This window comes from Urocitellus parryii, chromosome 5 (assembly GCF_045843805.1).
Source record: "Urocitellus parryii isolate mUroPar1 chromosome 5, mUroPar1.hap1, whole genome shotgun sequence".
Taxonomy (NCBI): Eukaryota; Metazoa; Chordata; class Mammalia; order Rodentia; family Sciuridae; genus Urocitellus; species Urocitellus parryii.
Window position 1 is genome coordinate 210379982 of NC_135535.1, and position 12264 is coordinate 210392245.

At 61.2% G+C, this 12264-nt stretch overlaps 1 protein-coding gene across 1 annotated transcript in view; it reads right to left on the minus strand.

The window, feature by feature from the left end:
* Stk32c (serine/threonine kinase 32C) overlaps window positions 1-12264 on the minus strand; it is a 69841-nt gene that overhangs the window by 26072 nt on the left and 31505 nt on the right. The gene's annotated exons all lie outside the window — the stretch shown is intronic.

Sequence of the window (12264 nt, forward strand, 5' to 3'; positions counted from 1 at the left end):
ACTCACTCCCTGTAGTCCTGCCATCAGCGACCCCCACGGACGGCCACCTGCAGTCCCCCCAAGTTCACACGTGCATGGACAGGCCAGCCTGGGAGTCAGGGAGCCCCTTTCTCTCCTTGGGAGCCTGCTGTCCCCCACTCTCCTGTACGGAGGAGTGGGAGAGTGTCCGTCTTGCTGGCCCTACTGGACAGGCCTGGGGGGCTGTGAGAGGCTCTGCAGGGCCTGGTCATTCCCGCAGGGTCCACAGCACCCCTCCTGCAGGGGGCTTGCTAATCACCACGGTCCCCGTGAGGGACACGCTGTGGTGAGGATAACCCCAAGTGAGCCCCTGAGACTCCCCCCAGCCCTGCCCTGAGCCCGAGGCTGCCCACAGCACGATGCCCTTCAGCACTGGGCGCAGGCAGCCTCGGGACAGGCCCTCCAGCCTGCCCAGCACCAAGTCCGAACCCCAGGGCCCCCGCCCACGAGGGCAGGCACGTGCCTTGGCCCTTGCTGTGGGTGAGGCTATCAGTGCAACACGGGCCTGGGTGGCGCCGGGTGGGTGGAAGGGGTGCTTCAGGGAGCAAGGAAGGTGTAGGGCTGCCAGGGAGCCCCCAGGGAAGGGCCTCATCCCACAGAGAGAACCGAGGCCATGTGCCCTCTCGCTCCACTTTCCTCCCGCTGTGTCCCTGTCAGGCTCGGAGGAGTGGCCTTCCCTTCGTCCCACAGTCCCTGAGAATGGGCCCCCGGCAGGGAAGCACACTGCGCGCTGCCTGGCCCGATTCCGAGTCGGCCAGGTACCAGGGAAGGCCACGCCTCCCATCCTGACTGACAGGGGCACGAGGAAGAGCGAGGCAAGAGAGGCTGGGAGGTGGCGGAGAGGGACCCTGTGGGCACCGGCCACCAGTGAGTCCTGACCACACTGTTCTCCTCCTCAGCATGAGGCCAGGCCAGAGAAGAGCCATCCTCGGGGGACATCACCCGCACGGGGCTGTGAGGACCCTGGAGGGCACGGCCTGCTGCTGGCCCTTGCTGGGGTCTTTCTAAAGGGACCTCTTTGTTCTCGTCCTTGGCAACCTGTGCCAGTGCTGACGGGACGAGGGGAGGCCAGCACAGCTCACACTCAGGAAGCGTCCAGCGGTCCTCGGGAGGAGCAGCCCAGGGACTGGTGGGCAGCACAGAACTGGCTTTTGTGTCTGCACTGCGGAGGAGGACAACACAGTGTCCAGGAGGGCACAGGGCCGAGCTGGCAGCCATGCAGCCTGGGGTGATGTCTGTGCTGGGAGGCTCTGAGCCAGGGAACCTCCACCCGCCCAGTCCACACCAGGCCAGCTGCTGCTGCCCAGATGCTCCCAGGCTCCTACAGAGGCACCAGACGCTTTGCAAGTCTGTGGTTGGACAAAAGCCTTGCCCTTTCCACAGTGCTGAGGACGAAGCATGACACTCGTGCCACCTCCAGGGACACCTGGAATCAAGGGGCCACAGTCCCAGCCACCTGCCCAGTAGGTGCCTGGAATCCAGTCCAGCACCACCTGGGAGGGGGACCACCTGCGGAGCCACCCTGGTGCACAAGCTCTTGACCACCTAGCTGGGGCGGGAGCACCTGACCGTGTCACTCAGCCCCACTGCAGCTTAAAGGAGGCAGGGGGTGGGCATCCTCCTGCCCTAGGGTAGCTGGCTGGAGTCCCGCCCTGCAGCCCGCTGCAGCTAGCGCAAGGCAGAGCTCGAGCACCACGGGAACCTGGCCAAGACCAACACCATCTTTAGGGAAGAAACACTAGTTTCCAAGTTGAGTCTGCTGGAGAGAAGGACGGGAAATGAAACACACGGAGCAGCAGGTCTGGGGCGTAAGGGAGTCCCCGCCAGGCTTCTCGCTGCACGCTCAGACACCCGCGGCGTGTCACCACCAAGGGTTTTGGCAAGGAGAGCTCTCGGGGAAGGAGAGCTGGCGCGGTCTGTGGGCACAGAGCCAGCTGTGCCAGCAACCGGCAGGTGAGCGGGTGTGTGCTGCTGGCTTGGATGCTGGCCTGTGGCCTCCCGCCAGCCCTCAGCTTCCGGTGAGGGTAGGGAGGGTGCAGTCAGCGCCAGCAGCCCAGGCCATCAGGGTCTGTGGCTTTGAGCACAACTTTGCCCACTTCCTGCTGTTATGGGCCAAGCTAGACGGGCAATGACCAAACGGACTCCGTTTGGCCCTGAGACTCCAGTCCTGGAAGGCTTGCTTCTGCCAGGGAAAGCCCACCTCTGCACCCATCACCAGCTGCCTGGCACAGCACGCTTGGCAACCCACAGTGGCAATTCTTGCACAATGTGAAAGTGTTCTCTCTTACAGTCTTCATGTCAGTAACCATTCTTTAACTTGTACTCAACTACGGAGGTTTTGGCCCACTTCCTTTCCTGCTTATGAGTTTAGATCTCATGACGTTTATGGTCATAGCAACACGGCAACAGCCACTTATGACCTAACAGGGTTTTGGGCTATAAGAGGTGGACTCAAACCCCGGGAGGGGGTCACAGGGTGTAGACTTGCAGCCTGCCCATGGCCCACAGCTGGTGGATCCAGACCGCCAAGTGGTGAATAAAGTTTCCATCTCCTGCTTTAAGATTGACTCTGTGGCTTATCGAAATCTCACCTTCACACTATACCTAACCAGGAGGGCAGTCACACGGACAGGGGTCCCAGACAGTGGCCCCCAGACAGGCACAGAGAAGTCCCGGGTGAGACGGGAATCCCCGATGTGGCTGGCAGACACCTTGAGGCAGGCAGAGTGGGGTCCCTGGGCAGGGCACACATGGCAATCCCCACCAAAGACCCTCCCAGACAGCTGCCTCCCAGGCACCTCTGCCCAGACCCTGCCTCAGTCCTCAGGGTGCCAGGGGACTACATGGGGCACCCCTACGCCTGCTGCCCACCCTGACAAATAGGTTCCTACCTGGCTCCTGACCCCCCAGCTGGGGTGGGAGCACTTGACCATGACAGTAAGCACCACCACAGCTTACATGCCCCCACCCTGCAACTCAGTCCAGGCCAGGGAGGAGCAAACCCAGGGCTTGCCCAGGTCCCTCCCCTGGGGCCTGCCATTCGCAGCCCAGGAGGGTCTCAAGTTTCTCTGTGGCGGGGCCAGGTCCTCCCCTAACCACCTGCCCTGCCCAGCTCCCAGACAGGTACTCAGCCCCATTTCTGGTTCCTAAAGGAGATGGCAGCTCTTGGTCCAGCCCTTACAGAGGTAATTAGGGAGGAAACCACCAGCAGGAATCTGTCAACACAGTCGTCTTATTGGAGGGCTTCTCCAAGAGCAAGACTGTCAGCAGTCTGACGTGGTAAAAGCCACCGGCCCACATCCCATCCAGACGGCTCCCTCTGTGCAGCTCAAGAAAACCCACTCTGGTGGCCTTTCTGACAATCCCCAAGTCTGTACCCCAAGTGTGCACCAGTTAGAGGAAGGACAGAGCTGGCAGGGCCCTGGGGGTGCCAGGCCTCCGTGCAGGGCCAGCATCAGCCCCACAGCCACATGAAGACATTGTGGCTGTAAGAAAATCAAAGCACAAATTCCTGACTGCCCAAACCTGCCCATCAACAACAGCTTCCCCTCCCAGGCCCTGACGTGGACTCCCACGGCCTCCCTGCACACAGCAGCCAGGGGACTCAGCCCACTGTGCCCAGAAGAGGAGCCTGGGGCCCTGCAGTGCCTTCTCAGCCCCTTCCCCATTTGGGAGAAGCAGGAAATGCCCCTGAGCACACTGGAGTCAGGGAGACACTGAGAGGCCCAGGAGTGGGGATAGGCAGGAAGGGCAGGAAGGGGTGGGTTGCTGTTTTTCACAAATTTGTTGCAGAGGTATTTCCAAAGCTGATATTTGGACAAACACGTGAGGGCCTGCGGCCAGGTACCTGGACTGAGCAAGACCGGCTTGCACGTTCTCCAGGGTGATGGGCTATGGGAGGCCAAGGCCACTCTCCCCTAACGCAGGCAGCTCTTAAAGCAGAATGTGGGTAAAAGGACAGCCACTTCGACTCCTGGCCATCCTAGCCAGCATGTACATGTTCCCCACAGGAACCAAGGAGCTGTTGGGGAAGCGGCCTGCCTGTCCTGTGCCTGGGCAAGGCTCGGCTGGGCCCCAGCCCCACGGCCCACTCCACTGTGTGTAGCAAGCTGAGGGACACAGCCTCTTCCCAGTGCAGATAAATATTTTAAAATCCAGGCTTTAAAATTCATTCTTCAGAGGTCTCTGCTTTGCAGCACTGGCTGAGGGAAGCTCGGTTGTTGCCATGGGAACAGACTCTCCTTCTGCAGGAGCGCCAGGAGGTGTCCTGCGAGCCACCTGGGAGGCCCACCAGGCCCTGTCCACAAAGGCTGCCGGCTGGGCTCAGCTCACAGACAGCTCTTGTCACTGTGGCCCAAGCCCAGTGCCCAGATGGACTTTGTTCTCAGTCTCATCCAACCTTGAGGCTCAAGTAGGGGCAAAGAGAACCATGCCAGAGGCAAGGCAAGGGCCTCTCTTCCTGAAAGTGGTCCTCACGCATGGCCCTGCTCCCGCTGGCCTCACACACATCACTCCTGCCCCCCGGGCCGGCGGGATACCAGGACTGTGCTGGGAGCAGGCGAGCTCCGGACAGGGGCCGCCAGCACATCTGGCCGGGACAGGACCCATGAGCCCTGGTCCTGCCATGGCGGGTGAAGGGTAGCTGGAGGGGCAGAGGGAGTGGTCACCCCCAAAGAGGGGCCAAGGCCACCGTGAGAGGCAGGGAGAAGGAAAGCCATAGCAAGAGCCACTATGAGCCACCTCAAATCTGAAGCAGCAGGAGAAGGTGATGTTTGACATTTCCCACCAGCAACAAAATGACCCCTTCCTTCCGTGTGCCTGCCCACTCTTTTCCCGACTCCCAGGAGCTGCTTGGCTCTGGCACTTGGCTCACAGTCCCCGCGGCAGTCCTGGAAGGGTCACTTTGCAGACTAACTGTTGGGCTGAGCAGCCCTTCCACGAGCCAGGGCATTTCTTACAACAGAAGAAACAGCCCACACAGAGGAGGCAGAGAGGAGACGGCCGGGAGGGTAAAAATAGACCTGCTACGGCTCCGTGAGTCACCCTGTTGTTGCCAGCCAGCAGCCCCTGCTGCGCGAAGGCCTCCCCCGCAGACCCACACCCGGTCCTGGCGCCCTTGGAGGCCTAGCACCTGAGTGCCGGGCGGCTCTTGGAGAAGCCAGGGCAAGGCAACTGCCCACAGTCACAGGACCGTCCTGGCTCTGAACGCAGTCGGGGACCTTCCCTGCCACGGCCTGCCTCATCATTACCAGGGGAAGCCTGGACCTCCCAGTGGCCCGCGGAGTCCCACACCAGCAGTGTGTTGGGTGGAGTCTGTGCTCACCACGTCAGATCAGACCTCGCTGGGAAGTGGAGTTCTGCCATGCATCCCCTGACCATGGACTCCTGCCTGAAGGGAGTCTCCCAACCCGACTTCACCAGGCCCTGCGCTCCCCAGAGCTCAGGCAGCCCCGGCAGAAGGAGCGGACCACACTGGGGACCTCCCAGGGCACAGCGCCAGGGAACCTCCTCTGAACACTCAGAGCCCAGCGCCTCCTGCCTGCCACAGGCTGCCCCAGACACAGGCAGGACCAGCTTTCACAGTCACCTGAGGGCCGTGGGTGCCCCCATGTTCCCAGGCACGAACGTGTGAGCAGGAGAGTCCAGCACGGCTCTCAGTAAAGGAACTCAGGGCCTAGAAGCAGATCAAGAACCAGTCTTTATCTAACCTGGGCCCCTGGCAGCGCTGGCCACCATGTGCCCCTGGGAGTGTCTCCAGCTGTTGGAGATAGGAGAGTAAATGTCTGCTCGGGCTCTGACCCTGGACTCCTCTGTCTACCGGGGGGACTTGAAGCCTGTGGGGCATGCCAGGTGAGGGACAGTCTTTTGGGTATTGCCCATGGATCTCAAAGGACTCAGTCGGCCATCTCTCCATCCTCCACTGTCCATCCCCAGGCAGGGCAGCAGGCAGACCCCAGGGGCCAGGACTATGGTCAGTGCCCTCCTGAGCCCTGGCATCCCTCACTGCCACCCAAGTGGCTGGGGCTTCTGGCCTCAGTTGGCACCTGCCAGTCAGACCACAGGGCGGCCAACTGGGCATCTTGTTCCAGAGGCACCCTGCGCCCCCAGGCCTTGCCACCCACCCACTGCTGGCCCCTGGGCTTTGCCTGAAGGCTGGCCTCAGCTGCTCCCCTGACAGCAGTCCCCACCATGCTGATGGGCCTGTCCTTGGCCCCTAATCTGGGGTCCCATGCAGACCTTTCCCACAGGGCACCAGCTGAGTGGGAGTGACATCAGGGGTGGCAGCAGGGCTCAGACCCCAGATCCAGAACAGTCCTGGCCTTTTCTGCCCAGGATGGTGCACGGAGCCAGGGCCTGGCACTGGCCTCCATCCTGGGCCCTGTGGGGCCACAGTCTCACCACCCCCACCTTTATTGACAGCAGAAACTCCAGCGGAGCCCATCTGCTGCTTCCTGCCTGCCTGGCCACGGGGCCCTGCAGGCTGAAGTAAACTGCTCCTGCTGATACCCCAGGCAGCACCGGAAACGTCCATGAATGATGTATCAGGACAGTGGCTGATAATACAGCATCTGCAGGCCAGCCGCACTCAGCTCCCGGGACTGTGGGAAGAGGGACAGAGGGAGTGGCCCTTAGCAGCCAGAACTCAGGGTTCTCCCAAAGTGCTGGGCAGCAGTACCTCCCCAGGGCCACCTAGAAGGGTCTTACAGTTCAAGGCCTGGCCTCTCCCATCACTCCAGGTGCTCAGCATCCCTGGGACCACCAGGGACAGGCCTGGGAGGTCCCCAGTACACTTGGCCCTTGCCTCAGGTGAGGCTGGCCCTGGGAGCTCAGGGTACAGACCCAGGAACACCGAAATGCATGGGCCCAGAATCACAGTGGAGTCTCCCTGGCACAGGGTGCTTTTGGAGAGTGGACAGGGTGCCAGCCAGATCTGCTCTGGTGACCTGGTAACACCCTGGCACTGAGATCTGGGGAGACCCAGCTATGTGGACCCCCAGGACTGTCACAGGAAGCCACGTCCAATGCTTCAGCACCAGGCTGTCACCCTGCGCCTACTACCTCTCGTCCAGCACCACGTGGGGCTACCCACTGGGCCGTGACAGTGGGAGGGCGGCCCACTGCTGGGGTGGTGCCCAGAGCCTGGTGCAGCAAGGGCTTCCCAGCCGACAGGCGAGGGCGCGCTTTATATCTCACACATTAGCACTTCCACGCAGGCAAAAACACCTCCCCAGACTGCCGGCACCACCTGGCCCGTCCCACAGCCTCCCCTTTCCAGGAACAAGCAACCATAGCAACTTGTGCCCAGGGCCGTTCACCAAGGACAGCCAGGGCAGCGGCCCCCTTCCTCCTCGGCCTGGCCACCTGCCACAGGAAGGAACCTGACAACCCGCACTCACGGGCCCAGCCTTTTTGCCCTACCCCTCACAGCCCAGCACAGACCGGCATGGGGCTCAGGGCTGGTCCCCTGGCACCCTGACAGCCCCTGTCCACGCAGCGTGCACACTGATGCCTGAGCAGGTCCTCAAAAGGAGTCACTCGCTGCCTCTGGAGAGAAGGTCTCACTGCCCTTCCTAAACAGTCCAGGGGCTTGCGGCCACACACCAGAGGTCTGCCAAGAACCCCAGGACCATGGCACCCAGATGCCACCACACCCAGAAGACGGACAGCAGAACCTGTTCTCTGCACCAAGATCCCACCCAGACACAGGCAAGGGTGAGGACAGGCCACTCCCCTAAAACTGCTCATGAGAACAGTGGGAAAGAGGACCTTCAATCAAAGGCATTCACCCCACACTGGCCCAAACAGGAGTCCCTGCTCTGGAGGCCCCTCAGCAGGCCCCAGGGCATGGCCATCTCCCCTCCCACCTGACAAAGCCTGGCCAGCCTGGAAGGAGAGTGCCGGGTCGGACACCACTGCCCAGAAAAGTGTCTGCAACCTTCAGCTGCAGGCCCAGAGGGTGAGGGGCTCCTGGCAGGGGCTGGGCCACAGCCAGAGTGGAGCTGCTCCCGTCACCGCCCTAAGGAGGCCTGTGTCCCGCTGCACCTCCTCCCCAGGGGCACCCTCACAGCTCTGCAGGGCCACCTGCCCCGGCCAGGGCCCCGGGCTTCACAGGCGTGGACCAGTCCTGACCGGGAACTGAAGCCTCCTGCTCAGGACACAGCTCCTGACCTCCTTGCTCTCAGGCTGGGAGCCACTCCTGCCCTGGGGTCTGAGCAGTCCCCACCTTCGGACAGAACCCTGTGGGTCCTGGTATCCGTAACTCATGGACAGCAGGGCACCAGAGGAGCCTCAGGCACAGAGGGGAAGGGCCTGGAGGGAAACCCCTCCTAACCCTGACCACCAGGCACCAGGAGGGACGTGGCACAGGAGGCCACCAGCCCACTCACTCACCTCTCAACTCCTGGGGGGAGGTAGCCAAGGTCAGCACCATGCCCTGGAGGCCACTGGGAGTGGGCAGCAGCCCACAAAATGTAGACTCCACGTGGGCCCCGCCCCAATCCTGTGGCCCACTCCCCAGGCCCCAGCTCACCACCATGGGGGCTGACCACAGGAAGAAAGTCCTCCACGTCTGGCAGAAGGGAGGTGGCCAAGTCCTCCATCAGGACAAGGGGCTCTGGGTGCTCAGGCAATCGCCGAGGCAGCAGGCATGGTGCACTGCAGAAAGTCTGAGGAGCATGCATCCACAAGTTGCACGCCAGATGTCTTTACACGCTTACACTCATTCCACACACACGCCGTGGGCACATGGCGCTCACACACCCACATGCTCACACTCAGTTGACCCAACACAGTGGGCAGAGGACAAACCTGCACACCCACAAGCTCAAACACACTCCACAAACACACCTAGGGCAGAGAAAGCTCCTGCACAGCCTCACACACACACTCCACCTACACACAGTGGGCACAGGACGCTCCTGCACACCCTCACACTCACTCTCACTCCACCCAAACAAAATGGGCACTGGACACTCCTGCACACCCACAGGCTCACACTCACTTGATCGACACAGAGTAAGCAGAGGACGCACCTGCATACCCACAAGCTCACACGCACTCCACAAACACACCATGGGCACAGGACGCTCCTGCACACTCTCATGCTCACACTGTGGGCATAGGATGGTCCTCACACACTCACTCCACCTCTGCAGGAGCAGAGGACGCTCCTGTACACCCTCATGTTCACACTCAACCCATACACTGTGGGCAGAGGAAGCTCCTGCACACCCTTTTGCTCACACTCACTCTACCCACACACCATGGGCAAAAGACACTCCTGTACACCCTCATGCTCACACTCACTCCACCAACACACCATGGGCAGAGGACGCTCCTGCATACACTTATGCTCACACCCACTCCACCTACACACTGTGGGGAGAGGATGCACCAGCACATCCTCGCGCACACACTCACTCCACCCACACACTGTGGGCAGAGGACACTCCTGCACACCCTCACACTCACACTCACTCCACCCACACATGGAGGGCACAGGACACACCTGCACACCCTCACACTCACTCCAACCACACACTGTTGGCATAGGACACTCCTAGACACCCACATGATCACACTCAGCCCACGCACACACCATGGCAGAGAACACTCCTGCACACCAACACGCTCACACTGACTCCACCCACATGCTGCGGGCACAAGATGCTCCCACAAACCCTCACACTCACACTCAGTCTACCCACACACATGGGCAGAGAACACTCCTGCACACTTGCTCACACTCACTCCACCCACACACTGTGGGCACAGGATGGTCCTATACACTCTCATGCTCACACTCACTCCACCCACATACTGTGGGCACAGGATGCTCCTGCACACCCTCACGCTCACACTCATTCCACCCACAAACTGTGAGCACTTGATGCTCCTGCACACCCTCACACTTACACTCCAATCACACACCGTGGGCAAAGAACGCTCCTGTACAACCTCACACTCACTTTACCCACACACTGTGGGCACAGGATGGTCCTGTACACCCTCACTCACACACTCACTTCACCCACATACTGTGGGCAGAGGATGCTCCTGCATACCTCATGCTCACACTCACTCCTACCACACACTGTGGGAACAGGGTGGTTCAGCACACCCTCACACACTCACTCCACCCACACATAGTGGGCAGAGGATGCTCCTGCACACTTGCATGCTCACACTCACTCCTACCACACACTGTGGGAACAGGGTGGTTCAGCACACCCTCACACACTCACTCCACCCACACATAGTGGGCAGAGGATGCTCCTGCACACTTGCATGCTCACACTCACTCCTACCACACACTGTGGGAATAGGGTGGTTCAGCACACCCTCATGCACACACTCACTTCACCCACACACTGGGGGAACAGGATGCTCCTTCACGCCTTCACTCTCACACTCACTCCACCCATGCACTGTGGGCACAGGACACTCCTGCACACCCTCACACTCATATTCACTCTACCCACAAACCTTTGGCACAGTCCACTCCTCACACCCTCACATTCACAATCCACGCACACACCGTGGACAGAGGGTGCTCCTGCACACCCACAGAACACACTTCCATACCCACACGCTCACACATGCACCCATGCACTCTCTCCACCCTGGTGTGTGCACACACTCACACTACTCCATTCTCATCATGTTCACACTTGGGGAATCTCCCTCCAACCCACACCAGTCTGCGGTCCTGCTTGCCTCTTTCTCTGCTGTCAGCTGCCCCCATCTGGAGCCACCTTCCCCTCATGCCCACTCTCCAGGGACCTCCAGGCTCCCACCAGGAGAAAGGCGTGGGCAGGGAGGAGACCCAGCAGGCCACGCCAGGCCTCTCCCTCCTCTCAGGGAGGTGACCTGAAAAGATTCCTGGTCCCAGTGAACCCTGTGCCTGCAGCCATGGAGCCCACCTTGACCCACACCACAGCCTGGCCTCGGGAGTCCTACCTGGAGCCCGCCTTGACCCACACCACAGCCTGGCCTCGGGAGTCCTACCTGGAGCCCGCCTTGACCCACACCACAGCCTGGCCTCGGGAGTCCTACCTGGAGCCCGCCTTGACCCACACCACAGCCTGGCCTCGGGAGCCCTACCTTGACACCACGGAACCCACAGCCACAGGCATGAGCTGATGACACTTCAATGCCAGGACAGACTGGAGTGCACTTGACAGGCATGGTCAGCAGCAAGCCCACGGGGAAGGAGGGCAAGATCCTGAAGTCCAGACAATCTGGAGGGTCAAGGGTCTGAGCGGGCATGGAACCAGTGTGAGGGACGCCTGCAGAGCTGAACAGGCCCTGACTGCGGCTCACCTGTGGGACCCTCGAGTTTGGGGACACTCAGATGCAGAGACTCAGATGCAGAGGGGCACACTCAGGCCTCCTTCCATGACCACAGTGATGCTGGGAACGCTGGGAACACTGGGCCCCACCCCTGGGTGCCCACATGACCGGCTCGAGGCCCTTTCCCGAGCCCCTTCCCAGCATCCCCTCACAACCCCAAGTGCACCCAGGCAGCAGGCGAGGCCCGCGTCCCAGGCTGCACCCTGCAGACCTCTGGAGGCTCACTGGTCAGCACGGCTGGAGAGCACCCAGGCTCTGCTCTGCACGGCCTCCCTCTGAAGGTGGGCGGCACCTACAGTGCTGGGGAGCACCTCTGAGGAGCACCCTGGCGTCCCCACTTCCTGGCCACCATCACCCTGGCCTGTAACAGCACGACTGTGTTCTCTCAGCTCTGGGGTCTGAAGCCCCACCTGGGTCCCACACAGCTGAAGTCACAGAACTGGCTTACGAAAGTTCTGGAAGCTGGCGTCCTCTGAATCCATGTGCTGACCCCATGTGCTGGTCCTGGAGGTGGCCTCTGAGAAGTGGTCAGGTCGTGAGGATCTGTGCCATCACAAGAGACCAGAGGCTGCCTGCCACTCCCAGCAAGTGCCCGGAGGGACACTCTCCAGGCTCCAGGGAGCAGTCCTCCCAGGGGACTCGGGCCTCGTCCCCCGCCTCTGGACTTGCTGGCCCAGCACCTCCTGGCCAGGCTGTCAGGCAGTGAGCGTCTCACTGGGCAGAGCCTCAGGCCAGTGCTGCCCTGCCTGCCACTGCCCACCTGCAGAGCCACTGCCCTGGCAGCTTGTGCCATCAGCAGGGGCGACACCACCCCCAAACCTGCCAGCACTTTTCCAATCCAGGAGAAGCCATGTCTACTTGGAGACTATTTGCTCTGAGGGCCTCTTTTCAAAA